Raw genomic sequence first — 13,099 nt, forward strand, 5'->3', positions numbered from 1 at the left:
GTCGAGGTTAAAATTAAAACTGCGTTTCTGAAAGTTGATCATTTTTAAAAACTTCAATTGAGCACATTTAAAAAATAAAAAAAAGTGTTCAGCCAATGAAAAAAAGACAAAAAAATCGAGCGACGTTTGAGTGGGAGCATGATTAATGAATTTTGAAAGAAGAGCGTCATTAGGCCATTCAATTCTAAAGCTCCTTCTGTAAATATCTGGGCGCCAGAAAGCCATCAGCTGTCACATTCACAAATTCATTTATCAGTTCAGTTCTATTTGGAGAAGATCTTCGGTGATTGTAACGCACACGAATTGGTTCGATCGAAAAATAGTAACCGACTCCCTAACTCCAAATTCCGTTCCGTATAATTAAGTTCGTATATTTCTTTTTTAAAGGAAGGGAAAGGATAAACAAAAGAAGAAAACTTTTTTTAAAAAAAATAAAGGTGATTGAGAGGAATAGTTGAGGTAAGAGTGAAAACTGGCGCCTACCCAAGTTGTCATGCCAAAGGTACACGAAACCGTCTTTCGACATGGGCTACCGGAAACCAAGAAGTTTAATTTGGTGACAACATGGTAACTGTAACGGACTGTCGCAAGTGTGGTGGTGACTGCAGATTTACAGCGTAGGACGTCAAATGAGGGGTGGGTGACAAGGGAGACGTGAATTATGGGGGTAAAATACTGTGTCACTTTTCTTCACACCTCTGACAAAGAAAATCGCATTAGGGATTCTTTCATAGAAAAAAAATGAGTTAATCATAACTTACCCTTCCTTTGGAAGTTCTTAAATAATAATTATAAACGCTTTATTAAATTTAAAGAACACTGCAAAAATTTCGGGATAAAAAATAAAAGTATCGGCACTCAGGGTGCCTGAACTTTTTATCATAAAATTCATTTTTACCAGAACATATTACAGAACAAAAAAACAATCTGATATACCGTAATTTTTACAGTAATAACTATCGTAAAATCACTGAATCACTCTAATTAAATGAATATAACTGTTGAAATTAATGTTAAAATTACGGTTAAATTGGATTTCACTGTAAAATGGGTTTAATGAATGATGTCCTAGTACTTTATACCGTAATTTGATCCGGAATTTTTTACAGTGTAGTTATTAAAATATTACCAGTTGACGAAAATATTACTCACACTAAGAAAGTTTAAATTATTGTTAATAATGATTTTATATAAATATTTTATTTATTTTATGCATGTGAATATTGTACTGGTGTACTGTTCTGTCGTTCATAAACCAAAACTGTGTTTACAATTAATAAGTAATTGTCTGTTTTCAGTACGTAAAACTAATCTAAGAAGAAAACATAATAGTTTAAACACATTTTTAACTTATTTTTCACAATGAGTTTATAAATATCTCGAATATAAATAACTCGAGTACCTCACGCAACTCATAACTCACACATAAACAGAAAATGCAATTCCAGTAAAATAATAAACACACTTAAAAAACAAAACAAGAAACATATCTGAGATTTCCAAGATATTTATTAATTAATTAATTTATTCATTTACATGATTTTCTATTCAACTAGTACCGTAACAGTAGAATTAAAAGTTAATAAAATTTAAACTTATTCTAACAACCATTATCATTTCACACTAACGATCAACAGCAAAATTTTTAATGAAATGCAGAACAACCTTCAATCGCCCCTTTTTAGCTTTAGAATTCAAATTTACCAGAAAACAAAAATGTAACCATTGCTTTTCAAATTAAATTCGACGAAAAAAAAAATCATATTAAATAACATGAAAACGATTTTTTGAAAGAGAAATTTAACTTTAACTGGAAAAGATGAACAAAAAATTAGTTTTAAAAAGCTAAAACTATATGTTATCGATGTTTGATATTAATCAGATGCATTAAAAATAAACTGATAATAAATGAGATGAAAAAACAATTTTGATATTCGTTAATCTCAACAAACAGTATACAATTGAATGACGACGTAGTTTAGATTTATGGTAAATAAAAACAAGCTACTATATTTTTAATTAAAAAAAATGTCATTAGTATGTAAAAACAATATTATATAATAACTATAAATTTGACTAAGTGCTTTTCAAAAAAAAAGAAGAAAGAAAAGTGTTCTCTGTGAAAAGAACATGAATTCAAACCGTGTGGGTTGGCAACATTAAAAGGCAACACACATACACTTTTTATTACCGGATGGATCAAAAAATAAAAATAAAATAGAATTAATTCGTATATTTTCTATGGAAAACTAGATCACACGAATTTGAGCTATGTTCGATTCTCCAGAACTGCATAATACAGAAAACTAGACTTCATAAAATAGAATTGTTTTTTTTTTTTAAGTGACATTTTTTATCATATTGTGTGGAAAATGCTCCCAATATGTAAAGGTGTCGTCTGACAGAAGATGCGAGGCTATTAGGGTGAAAGTATTTTGATCACGTATAAATTAAACAGGAAAACGCGTTAAGAATCGTTTGAAAATGGCCAAATAAGAACATTCGACGCTGAGAAGGAAATGTGTGAAATCCGATAAATTCAAAAAAATCATTGCGCAAATCATGACTTCCGTGACGATTTTTTTTTTTTACGAAGAACGAGTGAATTATTTTATGGCGATTGAAGAATATTCGATGAAATTTAAGCAGTTATTTTACTTTTTGCTGTTAAGACATCAGAAACATGTTTGGAAATATTAATTTAAATTTATCGAATTCATTTCGCAGGATGATTAACGAAAGAATTCAAATTTAGATCTGATTATGCGAGGTGAAAAGCAAGAAATTTCTTAAACACAAGAAATTTCTTTCTTTTTCTTAAAAAATCATTTTTTTAGGAACATCTTAATAGTTTATACTGTAAGCAAACTTTTACTCACGTACATTTTTACTAATTCTTAATAAATACTTATATTTAAATAAACAAATCGAATTTTAAATGTTCGACTTTTTTAAAATTCAATTGCCCAGGAACTTTCGCTCAAATTCTGCATGTTAAAATTGCATTCTTTAAAATGATGTAAAACGTTGTATAACTTACCATTTAAATTTTTTCTACAATTATTAAATAAACTAATAAAAAATAATGAATATTTACTAATAAGTTCTTTTGAATGGAATTACTTTTAGACGAACGAATTTTATAATTGTGTGTAAAAACTTTTCAATTCATTGAAAAAGTCCTCGAGATTCTCGAAGAAAGTTCTCGACAAAACTATTCGGACCATATTTCTCAGGTTGCGGCTATTCCTAGTATTTCAGGGGTCAGTAATACGAATCCGTAGAAAAAAGGCATGGTTATTCAGAGAAAGTACGTTTTTGTGACGGATTTCGCAACTTAAAATATCGTTTGAACTAACTAATTAACATGTTTGAGGTCACCCTCTTGAGCCTTTAACATTGAGTTCTAGAACGTGAAGATCCGATCATTAGATCAAAAGTTATTCAGGTTGGTCCAGTTTTTTCCCCCGTACTGTGCATTTTTACAAATTATTTTTAAACTTATATCTTAACACTAAACAAATGATAATAAAAAAACGCAAATAAAATACAATCTGATAACTTTTAGAAACATATAAGGCTTCGGCGAATTTGTACAATATTATAAAGTTTAAAATACCCATATGAAAAAAAATAATAATTTTCTAATTGTTATTTTCACACAAGTACCATTTTCATTAGTAACGAAACTGCTAACAGAGTAAACTCTGTAAATAATTACAGAAATATTGTAATGGTTTAATATTAGTGGCATAAACAATTCGGATTTCGATATTGTATGAAATAATCATGAACTAAAAATGCGTTTTTAGTCACTTTCACAGTTTTTTTTCTCAAAAAAAAAAGAAAAGAAAACGCTATAAAAATTAAATACACTGCAAAGATATAAACCTTTTTTTTTTCTCTCCCCCCCCCCTTTCTTCGATACATTACGTATAGTCCTTACAAAGAAAGAAAACGTCGGAAGTATTGGAATAGTTGTAGCTCTGCAACGCGATCAGCTTACTTGGAAAGGTAGAAAATCTCCCGGTTTTTAATGAGACATAGGTCCGTTTTGAGGATAAAATCATAGCCGTCAATTACTCTTAGTGTTTAGTTCTGCTTCAGTAAGACTATGATAGTGAAATGACAGGTGAAATTTCTTAACAAGGTACATTTAGTTTCAGGATTTAACTATTTGTTTACCTAACTTACATTTTTTTATTTTTTTATATATCTACAAATATATATACTTATAAGAGAAATAACAAGCTAATACTGTGTGGGAAGTATAAATAAGTTTTCACCTCTTAAATAAGAACTGCATTTTCTTAAAAAAATTAATAAATAAGTAGACAATAAAAAAATTATATGTTTCAAGATTTTTGTGATCAGGACCTTATTAAATCTTGCAATTGTCAAAAAATGCACTTTGTCTCGCTGCAAATTTAAAAGCGCTATGGAATTTCAATTTTAAAGGTACAACACTGTAAAAAACTCCGGATCAAATTACGGTTAAAATTACCAACATTTTAGGTGCATCTTCCGTAAAAACCTTTTCACCATAAAATCAATTTTTACCTTAAAATATTATACCGTTATGTTTACAATAATATTCATTTAATTAGCGGGATTAGGTGGTTTTAGGTAGTTATTACTGTAAAAATTACAGTATATCAGAATCTTTTTTCAGCATGTTCCGATAAAAATTTATTTTATGACATAAAGTACTGGCACCCTGAGTACCAGTGCTTTTTTATCGTAATTCTATCTGGAATTTGTTACAGTATCTGCACACAGTAGTACAATATTTTACAGAATTTTGGTTACAGTATATGTTTTCTAAAATTTTCCTCGCCACTTTTTTAACTAAAAATATGAACAATTCGTTTAAATTTTTACAGTTCTACTAAAAAGAACATTTTGGGGGTGAAAATAATAAAAGGATTTATTGCAAAATAATAATATTTATTAATTCAAAATAAAGTAGCCATAAGATTACGGTGATTCCAATATCACCCATATATCATTAAAATAAGAAAAAGTTCCCATATCTTTAATACCGCTGTCTATTGGCATTTAAAATATCATTTACCAGAGTCAAAATAAGTTTATGATGGGTCAATTTATAAAAATTCAGAGTAAATTATCCTAGCAATCATTTTTGTCAAAGTTCTGATATTTTCCCTAGATTTTGCACTTAATCGCTATCTCTAGGGTAAACATAGATTTGAACTACAACATCTTACAAGACAAAACTTATTCGCAGTCCTTAAATATTCGGTCTGTAGGGCGGAAACTTTGGGCCCTGTTTTAAAAACAGGGCCCAAAGTAGTTCGAGTTAATTGTAATTATAAAAAAAATAGCAACTTGAAATCTAATATTCGATGTGCGAAAGTTTGATTAGCATGTATTAAGAAATGCATCGTCCACGATTAATGATTTCTTCCTGGTGTTATAAATTACTTAATTAATCCTTCCCAGATGACTGATATTCTTAACTAATAATATTTTACGTTAGCAAATAACAACCATTTCATGTTTCATGTCTATTTCTTTTTTCATGTGTCCACTTTTTTCAAAAATTTTCCAAAAAAAATGCAACTTGGCATCATTTTGAACATATTTTGAATATAATTTTTTAAATTAAAATTTGAACATTTGTATTCAATGTGAATGAAGCGAATAGTTAAGAAGGAAACTAATAGTGCAAAGTATGACTAATTATAATTAAAAAGTCTGAAAAATTTGGTAAGTCAAGTTGAAATAGTTATCGTAATTCTTACAATGAAAATTTTGGCCTCATTTTCCTTAAATACAATACAAAACAACGAAGAAATTTGTATTCTCAATTCATTCACTAATAAGATTTTTTAATTATAAATGCAAATAATAAAAAAAATGAGTTAACTAAATAAAAAATATTAAAATAAAATACTGATTAAGTATGATTAACCGCTGACAAATTATTGTTGTCTTTTGTGTTGAACCACAATATCATACGAAATTGCCACATTTTTAAAAAGGTACAAAATTGAATGATTTTATAGTGCAAATTAAACCATCACTATCTTAATTACACAATACTATGATTGAACTAAAACTGGTCGAATTGAATCTTAAAAAACACTGAGAAAAAAAGTAAGGTCAAAACCACCGGAATATGGTAAAATTTGGCGTATTTCTATCCCTGTTCTGTATGCCATGATTTTATAATTTGCAATAAAATTTGGTAAATGCAAAATCTGCTAATTTGATACCAAAGACCATAAAAACCATTTATCCGGTTAAATTTATTTCTCAGTTTTGTTATTTTTACTAAATGTGTGGTTATAAGGACTATAATTTTTAAACCAGATTTTTCTGTAACGCGTTACAAAAACCAACTCGTTACAATAAAACTACAAAATAAATTTTATAAATATAGCATATTTTGGTTTCATAAACCAGGATTTTTTTTTCTTCCTCTCCAGAAATGTCATTATCATAGAGTACGGTAATTTTACCAGAATTCTTTTCTCCATGAGATTGCAGGTGATTTGGAGGATATTAAGGTTCAGTGTTATTATGGTTCAACGTTAAATCGAATTTCTCAGAGTGTATTTATCTTAATTTCAAATAAAAATCTCTAGATTTTGAGTGTACAAAATATACCTGAATGATATAATGGATGAAATAAACAAGAATGATTACATAAACATCAGCAATAAAGTAAGACACAACAAATAATTAAAGAGATAAAAAGCCACATGCATTTAGTTGGATACTAGAATTTCTTAAATTTTTTGCACCGGTGCTTAGAAAATAAAGCATTAATGGCTTAAAATTAATATGCCCAATGTATAAAAGTAAAACCAAATGAAGAATAACTAAAAACGCATCCAGTTTTTAAACATTCTTCTTTTTCTTATAAAAAAAAAAAAAACGATTAATCAACATTATGATAAAAAAATATTGCTTACTATTAATTCTTTAGTGAAATTTGATTTAATATTTCAAACTAAAGCATTATATCCATAGAAAAAATAATAATATAGAGACAATTGCTAAAAAGCTTGCAAGGAACTATATATAATTTCCGGAAAAATATTTTCCTTTCCGAGATACTAAAACGTATAGCATCCATAGATATAAGGCCTGTGGAATATATATTTTCTCGCTATCACCCAAGAAAGCTAAAATCACGTCTTCCGAAAAATCAATGAGTAAACAATGGTTACGCTAAAATTGATGAAGCATCAATTTCTCGAAAAAGAAAAGCTGCTTTCAGTGTGTGAGGCAAGTAGAAAAGATCGTCGCCGCATCATACGTCGGTGTCGGCCGATAAGATTAGTTAAGCGCTGCGGGCAATTATTTGAGCTAATCAATTGTAGCTACCGTTTCCTACCACTAACCCACTCAGCTACGCACGTATGGCTTTTCACTTTTCAATATCAAGATGAGAGAGAGAGAGAGTGAGAAAAAAAAAGAGTACTCTCACTTTATTACTAATGTTTTCTACCGTTTCTTTTTTACACTTGCTTAGATCTATCTTTTAATTTAAAAAAAAAAAAAAATGAATCGTCAGGTAATAGATAAAACGATCTAAGATTCCTTTTTTATCAGGCGAGTTCAAATGAGTTGAATGAAATAAACTTTGCTGTTTAGGAATTTAAATCTTTCATTGCAACAATTTATATAATTGGAATAATCAAGTAAACAATTTTTTCTGGGTGATGATTTTTTTCCTTTTTAACCCTTTGAAACATATATTTTTTTTTTTCTGAGTCTCTAATTACAAGTAAAAATATATTTTGATTTTATCTAATTATAAAAAACAGTCTAATAGTTACAACAAATTCTGATAGATTATCGGATAAATTATCGGATATAAATTCCAATTATATTTAATAATTATTAGGAATTTATATTTAATAATTTAAAATATAATTTCCAAAACAAGTAGAATGAAAAAAAAAAATTTCATTCATATTCAAAAATGTACCAAAAATTGATTTTGAAAATTAAAGAAATTTCAACATTAATAACTGTTGCCCTTATATCTAAATAACTATAAATAAACGAAAATTTGAAAAATTATTGCTTGGAGTTTTAGAAAGTTTTTACCCTAAACGCAGAAATAGACAGCTGTGTCCCTGCTATATTTAATAACCATAATTTATTAAAATGCTGAATATAATATTTTCCACTTATTTTGATCAAAATGAATTCAATAAAAATTCTGCGCCCTAGGGTAAATAAACGATTTTCAATTATTCTATAGTGATCTCATTTTAAATTAAATGAACAATTATGTTATTAAGAACATAAAATTATCAAATCTAGAATTTGTTTAGAAAGAATATTCAGTTAGTATTCTTCTTCAGGTAAAGATTGTAATAATTGGTTTTCTTCGGCTCATTTTTTAATAGGTAAGTTCCAATAAAATATTGAAATAATTTTTTTAATGGATGAGTTAATAGTGATCACGCCTTTGTGAATATAAATCTATTGGGTCAAGCATTAGTTTTAAATAATTTATTTATCTAAAACAAAACGAAAATTGGGTATAATTTTAAGAGAAAAAAAAACATAATTCTGGTTAATAAAACCAAAATATACGGAATTTCATATAGTATTTCGTAATTTTTCCATCCATATTTTACCTGAACAGTTTAACTGAAATTCTAGTTTTCAAAATTATAGTTCTTATGACCAAACATTTAGTAAACATACAAAACTGCAAAATATCATAAGGCAATCATGATAAAATTAAGTATCATGATAAAACTACCAAATTTTACCCCGTTTACCAAATGTTATTACATATTACAAAACCTTATTTATAGTTAACTTTATTAAAATCATTACCAAAGCACGTTGGTAAAATTTACAGATATTTTTCGCGTTCTGTAGTCAGAAAATTAGTTAATTTAACTAGTAGTTTAATCTCATCAGGTTATAATCTGGTAGTTTTAATTATCTTTTTTTTCGAAGTGTACTAACTTATATAGTATTGCAAAGCTTCTTTTAATGCAAAGAACCTTTAAGTTTGATAATGGATAATGATACAAAAGCTAAATTAGAAATATTTATTATTAGAATTGATTATACTGCAGCCGTATATATATATATATATATATANGAGAAAGATAAAGTTTTTCTACAACAACGGATAAGCCATAATTATTTATTGCAAAAAAGGGGTGAACAAATTAGAACTTCATGTTAAGTTTATAAAAAAGTGGCTTTCTAAACACATCAAATTTCACTTCTGTGGGTGCATTCCTATGGCTTGCAGAGCGGTCTGCGTGTTATTTTTTGTTAACTCGAGAACAAACCAAATGTTAAATTTTGTTGTGCCATCCTATTCCCTTTACAATCCATTACACATCACGGCGCTTTGCATTTTTTTAATATACAGAGATTAATGTTTCGATATTTAATATGCATAGATTAACGTTTGGGTATTGTTGGTAATAGATTTTTTTTTTCAATACTTTTTTAAGTGTTAGATTAATTGTGTTTTTCTTTGTTCTGTTTGTAGACATGTAAGTTTCAAATTCGTTTAAGTTTAATTTCCTATCATGGTAGGTAAATATTTTTGTCTAACATATACTGTGCAAGCTTATTGCACTTGAAACAAGTTAAAACGGTTTTGCAATATTTATTGAACCTTATTGAAAGGTAAATGAAACGTTTAAAATGTGGTTGGATTAACAAATGAAATGTGTTATTTAAAGACGTAAAGTAACTTATGTGATTTTCTTTTCTCATTAATTATATTTTGATCTATTCTATTAAACAGTTACATTTAAACACATATAAATGTAGTCATTAAGTAAAGTACTTACATTAGAGCAATCTTTCATTTTATTACTTTTTTTATTTAAAAACAGATGTTCGATATTTCTATCGTTAATTAGTGTTTTTCTTCCAAATGGCTGGCACTGAACGTTATTCTTCGCCTTAGAAGATGCCAGAATTGTTACTCATTTAGCGTTACCCAGTGGGCACCTGTGAACCAAAGTCACGGAGGCGAGCAACGTTACCCACGCCATACTGCCACAAACCCGTTCATAGGGTGGGCCACATTCACTCATTCACACAACAGAAGACAACACAGAGAGAGAAACATCCATGCCCAGAGCGGGATTCGAACCCGCGGCCATTGGCTCCGCAGTCAGACACGCTAACCACTCGGCCACCTGGCCGGCGATTATTTAAAATTAAACTGGATTAATTAGGGAGTAATCAGAAAAGTACAAATAATAAAATTAAAGTTTTTGTTATTTTCTATTACAAATTCTTATAGAACTGATTGCCTTCCAAAAATAAAAAAATTCAAAATTCGATAAACACTTTTCATTAGACAAATACTCATTAATGACATTAGAAGATTTGAAATAAAACTGCTCACATCCTAAAAATATTCGTTATCTTTAAAACAACATTCAAATGAAGGTTGTATTTTAAGTCAATAATCAAGCTAAAAAATAATTTTAAAACATATTTAATTTGCAATCAAATTGCATATTTTAGTAAAAAATATTTTTGTTGCTTCCCGAAATAACGAAATTAAAAAATAAAAATTTTAAAAATTGATTTATTCATCGATTTTAATTCTTGCTAAAATATGATAATTTAAAATGTAGAGCGTAAATCAGACGTAAAGAAATAAGGAATAACTGTGATTTTAAGATGAGTTTGTATTTGTTACAATTCGCAGAAAATGGTCTACAATCTGACATGCAGTGAAAGAAACACGTTATCTTATATAAGTGTTTTCATAATGGCAGTAATCAAACATATCGACAATGAAAAAAAAAAATTTTTTATCATCAATTTAAAATTTAAAAAAAAGTAACTATGACGAAACCGTCGGATTATTATTATGGTTTTGCTTTGTTTTCATATTGAAATTTGATGTAAATTCAGTACGCTCTATGACTTAATATATATTTTTAAAAAAGTTATCAAAGCATTTATTTTATATTATTATAGGTCGCAAAACAAAGTCTGTCTATTGCACATAAAAAATATATACATAAATCAAATTTTGGAAATAAAAAATTCGTTTATAATTAAAAATAGTTTTGACTTAACAAAATACAGAGAACACGGTAATTATTGAGAATTATTTCAGTTACTATAAAAATAAAACACGGTAATTATTTTTATAGCAATAGAAACAAAATTTTAATAAGTATGGCATACAGATATATTTTAATCTAATAAGCTCTATTACTTTGAAAACAATTTTTTAACGATTTTATTTTAGAATTTAAAACAATTACGCACAAATAGAAATTTTTTAAATAAACACAAAAATAAATGAATAAATAAATCTAATTACATATTGCTACAATTTTCAGCTATTTTGTAATCAAATTTTACCAAAAGAAGTCTGTTGATTTTTAAAGAAAATTTTAAATTCAGTTGATAATTGTTTGCAGCATAAACATGAAAAATGCTTTCAGTTTAGGATTTAAAATGTTCCGAATTGCGTCAATCGAAAGGGGCGTGACAATTGCACGTAATACCGTATTCAAAGTGAGATTTGAGTCAAAATATGACTTTTGTAGGAAGAAAAAAAATTGAGGGTTGGGGTAGCTGTTGAAACCATCAAAACCACATTCTCTAACTCCCGTTGTTGCTGAGCTAAAAAACTCCCCCACCGCGCAGACAGCAGACGACAACAACGCACGCGGTCGGAGTAAACCACACCGTGAAAGGAAGAAAAAACATAAACAAAAGTAGCGGAACTCTTACAAAAAGAGAACTTACCTTAAAAAAATTCGGGATAAAGTTAACCAACGGGACACCATGACGCACTGAGATCGAAAAAGGGTTTAAAAAGTCCAAAAACGGCTGTTGTTTTGTTGTCACAAACGGCGGACGACATGAACAGCAGAAAGTCAAAAACAGTTTTCGCCTGTTCTTCTTTGGGTTCCCGCGTCCCCCTCCCGAAGGATCGTCTGCTGAATTACATCAGTCACGTGGTTTGGAGCATCCGTACTGCCATCTCGTGACATAAAAAGGAAAAAGGCCGAATGGATTTTCTTTTCTATACAACCAGCGGGAAATTCGAGAGAGGTGTATGAAAAACACGTGTTTACATGAGCTCAGAATAAAATCTTAACATAAAAAAAAAACATACGTTTTCGCTTGAATGGTATTAATAAAATTTTTATTTGAAAGGTATCCCTTAAAATTATTACAGATCAAACGAAGTATTCTAAAAAACAGTCAAACAAATGAAATCAAACTGATATCAATTTTTTTGTTTCATAATTAATTCTAATAAAGAAATTAAGTTTTAAAATATTTGTACAAATTCTGTGTTTATTCATAGCCCAAAACACTGCTTATTAATTTTCGTTCCTCATTTGTTCACGTAAAACGCATAATTAATAATATTACATTTCAATTTGTTTAAATGCCTCCCTACGAAAATGAATTTTAAGAAAAATGAACTTTTTAAATAAAACTAGCTTTTTTATGTTTTTTTTTCTAACACGTTTCGTATCACTAATTTAAATATACATGATTATTAATTAATTGAGGTCTAAATTTTTTGTAATAAGGTTTGGAATTTTAGAAAAAGTTAACATTTCAAACTCATTTTTTTTACTTTTTAATGAACTTTCAGATTATCTAATCAAATTATAAAAAAAAATCTGCTTTTGAAAGTTCTATCTGTCTTTAATATTTGAGATATTTCTTCAGTAAAGTAACAAAATAAAAATTAAGAGCTATGTGAACCCAACTCCATGTGGATTTTTCTTGATTAAGTCTGAAAAGCTAACAAGTGATATACTTTTCATGAGCTGCGTCTCCTTGAATCAACATGGTGAAATATCTTTTTCCTTTCTTTTTTTTCTTCTTTTTTGCCATTTTTTCTTCTTTTTTTATATTCCGGCTTGATTATGGGAAAGAAGAAGAAGAAGTCAGACAAGAAAGAATTATATATGGGTAAAACACTTTCAGGACGGGCAGAATAAGAATCGAATTCTTCCATAGGCCCGTATACTCTGAGCGTATAAGCACTAAAGAGTACGTAAACGTACTATTACAAGATGTAATACGAGAGTGCCGTTTTGTAATAACGTCCGCGTGAAGGAAGAATCACGCTATCACG

At 28.4% G+C, this 13,099-nt stretch overlaps 1 protein-coding gene across 4 annotated transcripts in view; it reads right to left on the reverse strand.

Moving 5' to 3' along the window:
• The window catches only part of LOC107451197 (homeobox protein cut-like 1), a 587,258-nt gene that overhangs the window by 203,626 nt on the left and 370,533 nt on the right, over positions 1 to 13,099 (reverse strand). The window contains exon 1 of one of the 4 annotated variants that reach the window (XM_071178711.1): positions 11,746 to 11,955. The exons of 2 other annotated variants lie outside the window; for them this stretch is intronic. The gene's annotated coding sequence lies outside the window, so the exon portion shown is untranslated. Of the gene's footprint in view, positions 1 to 11,745; positions 11,956 to 13,099 lie in introns of those variants that run through there. One more of the 4 variants, XM_071178712.1, reaches the window with a different exon arrangement.

Source organism: Parasteatoda tepidariorum, chromosome 3, assembly GCF_043381705.1.
Source record: "Parasteatoda tepidariorum isolate YZ-2023 chromosome 3, CAS_Ptep_4.0, whole genome shotgun sequence".
In the NCBI taxonomy this organism is placed as follows: domain Eukaryota; kingdom Metazoa; phylum Arthropoda; class Arachnida; order Araneae; family Theridiidae; genus Parasteatoda; species Parasteatoda tepidariorum.